This window comes from Poromitra crassiceps (assembly GCF_964638095.1).
Source record: "Poromitra crassiceps genome assembly, chromosome: 11".
Taxonomy (NCBI): Eukaryota; Metazoa; Chordata; class Actinopteri; order Beryciformes; family Melamphaidae; genus Poromitra; species Poromitra crassiceps.
This window is the reverse complement of record NC_139643.1, coordinates 45,861,189-45,866,188: the sequence shown is the minus strand read 5'-3', so window position 1 is coordinate 45,866,188 and position 5,000 is coordinate 45,861,189. Positions and strand designations below refer to the sequence as shown.

General features: G+C 47.2%; 1 pseudogene across 1 annotated transcript in view; it reads right to left on the bottom strand.

Annotated features, from left to right (window-relative positions):
* The window catches only part of LOC310785057 (C-reactive protein pseudogene), a 22,152-nt pseudogene extending 17,258 nt beyond the window's left edge, over positions 1-4,894 (bottom strand). The window contains exon 1 of the transcript in view: positions 4,737-4,894. The product of the transcript in view is annotated as a C-reactive protein pseudogene (transcript). The remainder of the gene's footprint in view (positions 1-4,736) is intronic.
* Positions 4,895-5,000: the final 106 nt, after the last annotated feature.

Genomic DNA, 5,000 nt, shown 5'->3' with positions numbered 1-5,000 from the left:
CTTCTTCGATCAAAGTGTTTCTCTCCGGCTTTTACTGAAGATGATCAACATGTTGGAAGTGATGTCACTCCTTGCCAGATACTCTGAAGAACAGAACCTCTTCCTGTTTCGTGCCATAAAGCAATCCAGACGATTTCCCACCAAATCCAACTCAATGTAAAATGCAAAGTAGAGGCTATTTTTTCTGTTATTTTGGTTTGTAGTCGTTTGTGTCCCCCTCCTGATCCCCCCCCCCCCCCCATTTTCTCCCCAATTGTACTTGGCCAATTCCCCCTGCTGCCCCGGTCGCTGCTCCACCCCCTCTGCCGATCTGTGGAGAGCCGTAGACTAGCACCACGCTTCCTCCGACACATGCGCAGTTGCCAGCCGCTTCTTTTCACCTGACGTGGGAGGATCACGCTATTCCCACCAGTTCCCTTCCGTCCCGAACAGGCTCCCAGACCAACCAGAGGAGGCGCTAGTGCAGCGACCAGGACACAGAGCCTCAATCCGGCTTCCCACCCGCAGCACACAGCCAATCGTGCCTGTATGGACACCCGACCACCACAGGTAACAAGGGGGCGCGAACTTGCGACCCTCGTGTTGGTAGGCAGGGAATCTACTGCTACACTACCCGGACGCCCTGTAGTCATTTGTGTCGTTTAGTCCAATTTGATGTCATAATTGATATGATTGCTGTCACACGCCAAAGTAAAAGTCACACGGTGTGACTTCCTCCTTCCTTGAGCCGTGTTGTAACATAATGATGTATTGATGCTGCAGACGCCTCGTTAATTATGTGTAGGGAGTTTCTGCCTTAATTAGGTGGCATGTGATGGAGAGGTACAGGCAGGGGGCGGGGGGGAGAGAGAGAGGGCAACACATGTGCATGTGTCGTGATCGGGACTTGAACCCGTGACATCGTGACTATGTGCTGTTCACCCTGCTAGCCGAGTCGCCAGGACACTGACTCTGTCTCTTCCCCCTTTTCCCCTTTCACCTCCTTCTTTTGCTTTATCCTGTTAGTTGAAGAAGGCGTTCATGTGTTGACGTCCATAGCTTCTCTTCTGTGTGTGTGTGTGTGTGTGTGTGTGTGTGTGTGTGTGTGTGTGTTGATACACAGCTAATATCAGGTCAGCTACAGAGGCGATGATCTAAACACTTTGGACACCATCAACATTATATAACACACACACGACGCATGCATGCATGCACGCATGCACACAGACATATTCAATGAGACAGAGAGAGATGAGATGTGGTTTGGGGCAGAGACAGAGACAGACAGTGGACAAACACACACGCACATGCGCACACACACACACACACACACACGCATGCACGCACACGCACGCACACACACACACACACACACACACACACGCATGCACGCACGCACGCACGCACGCACGCACACACACACACACACACACACACACACACACGCACACACACACACTAGAGGCCTCACAGACATATTCAATGAGACAGAGAGAGATGAGATGTGGTTTGGGGCAGAGAAAGAGACAGACGTGGACAAACACAAACACACACACACACACACACACACACACCTCCGCTTCTGGATCTCCTTACATCTCTGAGGTTATGTGGCCATACTGGCCAATAAGCATTTTTAAAAGGTTTGGTTTTGTGCATGAGGCTCTGGACAAGAGTCCTAATTCAAGACAACACATGCTGTAGCCTATGTCTGTATGCATGAATGACCAGCATATATCCTCTAGGTCGAGACGACACAAATTTACCATAATCTGCTCAATTTGGAATATGGAATATGATTCCTGTTCGAAGGTGGATTGTGAATGTGTCTGACATTGTGCTGCCTCCGGCCCCCCCGAAGGTTATCTTATGTCTCCATGGGATTAAACAGCATAATCTCTGATCGTTTCAATAGTGCTGCATTGTGAGGTTTGACCTCAGATTATCCAGAGAGGCCTGTGTTTCTGCCCAACGGGATAGAATGACTTATAGGCAGATTTAATCAAACCGGGACAGACATTGTAATCAGATACAGAGCTTCACTTTGGGCATCAGGTGCATCTGTCAGCATGGTGTGGCAGACAGACAGACAGTTGGATGGAGTGTACACGTTTGTTTAGGAAATGAAGTGATCGCATGCTTTGTAGGCCTAGCTGTGTTTCTGAGATGTGAGAAATGCATCAGTGGACTAACTTGATTATGTTGGGTTGTGAGTGACTACGTGTATGTTGTCAAAAACGTGCATCCTGGGATGTGGTGCACTCATTTTGGGCTTCCACTATAAATATTAATTAATTAATTAATTAATATAAATTAATTATGAATTAATATAAATTATTATAATGTAAATTATTCTGGCATATGTTACAACCCAGCTCTAGGTTGTTGGAACAAAGGAGGGAGCCACACACAAAGTAAAAGTTAAAACAATAATTTATCACATTAACGATAGCAGAAAATAACTAGACAACACAAACTACATCAAACAAAAGAACAGAACAAAAGGTGCATCGGTGAGGAGGGAGAGAGACACTTGACTGTAGGGCTTTTAAAGCTCAGGGAGCACACTGGGCCCAGGTGCACCCAATCAGCCTCATGATGGTCCCTCCTGCAGGCTACAGGAGAAACACAGCAGCATCAGAGTGGGAGGGACTACTGTAGTTCTCACTATAATGTGGAGGTTCATTCCCCAGCCTTTAGATGGCAGTCTGCTCCATAGTTACATTTATCTCCACACCCAAAAGCAGACTACTGGCAGTGGGAACTGGGAAGGTGAAGTAAATCAGGTTACAGTAATCAGATTACTTGTAGCCTTTCAACCTTCTTCATATCCGACCTACGACCTCTAATTTAGTACACATTAGGCCAGGGGTGTCAAACTCATTTTAGTCCACGGGTCACATGATGTGACCCAATTTGGTGTCAAGTGGGCCAGACAATGATAATCAATAATCAATAATCAATAATAACCTATATGACAAAACCTCCACATCTTCCTGTTTCTTTTAGTGTTAAGAATTACAGGTACTGTACAACGCTACAACATGTGGGTAAACTACTCACCTTGGATAGTTTACCCACCTCTGTATTTATCACTACACCCCTGATTACAATCGATGGCAACTGTGCAATTCTCTATAGTCAAGCAAAGGTAATGAAAATAGCTGACCATTTTGTGATTAATACAGATGAATAGGAAACTTAATATTGAACTTGCTCCTGAAACCTGGTACCTCTTAGCCTTCACATGTGCCATCACATTGGATCGAAGGACTTCTCAGTGCAATTAATTCACGCTTTGCAAAGTCGTCCTTTGTGCCGGATTGGACCCTTTGGCGGGCCGGATCTGGCCCCCGGCCCGCATGTTTGACACCCCTGCATTAGGCCCTCAGGCCCACAGACGCCTATTTGATTATATTTGTTCTAGTGGACCCAAATCAGAGAGAATATTATATGATTTTCAAAATCACATAATAATAATAATAATAATAATAATAATAATAATAATAATAATAATAATAATATTAAAAAAAAATGTTTTGTCCATACCGTAATTTCTTGACTGTGTGAAAAAGCAGCGGTGAATCTAAACAGTCATTTTTATACATTCTCTAAATGTGTGAACTTCTTGTAAATTAAATAGTGTTGAGGTTTAACAATTCATGAATTTGCTGAGGCCCCCCTGGAATGCCCTCATGTGGACCAGTCAATGTGTGGACCCCTGGTGGTCCCCGGACCCCACACTGAGAAGCACTGGTTTAATTAACAATCACATTTTCAGTATTGTATGATTTGTCACAATAACATTTACACCGCGGGCTAGTTACTGAAGAGCACGCGCCATCATCAACCCATCAGGTTATACAGGTGGCGGAGTGATACCATATTCTGCACGCTAGCTAGCGTTTGTTTAGATGAGAAAATAGCTGTTTTGCTGCCTCTGGTTGGAGTTTGGAAGTAGGATAACGTTATTCCCATTACGTTTTACTTATTTTAAATGAAGACAAAAAGGTTTAAACCGTGGGTTTAGCTGTCACCTCGCAATAGCTACCACCGGGCGGCGCTCCGGCTCTATCCCCACGCGCCTCGGCAGTCATGTATTGTATTGACCCAGGCGGCGCGTGAGTGAGTTTCCTCTGGTGGAGCTTTGTGGCGCGCGTGGCCGGTAGAGAGGGATGGAAGACAGCAGCTACTGCAGGAGGAGCAGGGAAACCTGAGCAGAAGAGAGAGAGAGAGAGGGAGACTGACTGAAGGCAGAGAGGAGGCGACTGACGACCGCAAGCCTCGAGAACAGAAGCGGCCATTACGGCTGGGAAAGCATGCTGGAAGAAGCGGCTCGCCTCGGACCCACAGCCCGGGATAGGAAGCCAGTGTCCGGATACTGTTTCGCCGCGAGCCCCGCTGATTTGGGAAAGCGACACTCGACCCCCTCCTTTGCGGACACATATCTTTAGGCTAGTCGACTAGCTCCCCCTCTGTCTTTCAAAAAGCAGCATTCGCCGGCTGGACTGCTTGGAGACAACAACACACCGAGCGATAATGGATAGATAGCATTTATATAACCTTTATCCGAGTAGATATATAACGTCCTATATTTTCATAAATACACGGTCGAACAAGGCGAGTCTTTGTTTTCCTTTTTTTATGCTCTAAATATCACCACGGATTATCTCGCTAACCCTGCCTGTCAAGAAGACCAGAGAGCCGCTGCTGACTGGACCTGTGCGCCAATGCATCACTAGTTCTTCCACACACACCGGGTGTTGCTGCTGAATTGGACGCCGGGGAGAGATAGCAGGACGCCCCGCAGCCTGCCAGCCCGGGCCGGGGCTTCAGGGTCACTGCGGTAGTCTCTCTGCAGGGCAGGCCGAGGCGAGCCCTCTCTGCTGGCCTGGCCGGCTTGCAGAGCCACCATGGCCGGGTTCATACCGGGGTTGCTGCCGACAAACCATTCCCAGGAGAAGGAGTTCGCCCAGGCTTACGAGGATGTACTGGAGCGATATAAAGGTAAGAGAGGAAAG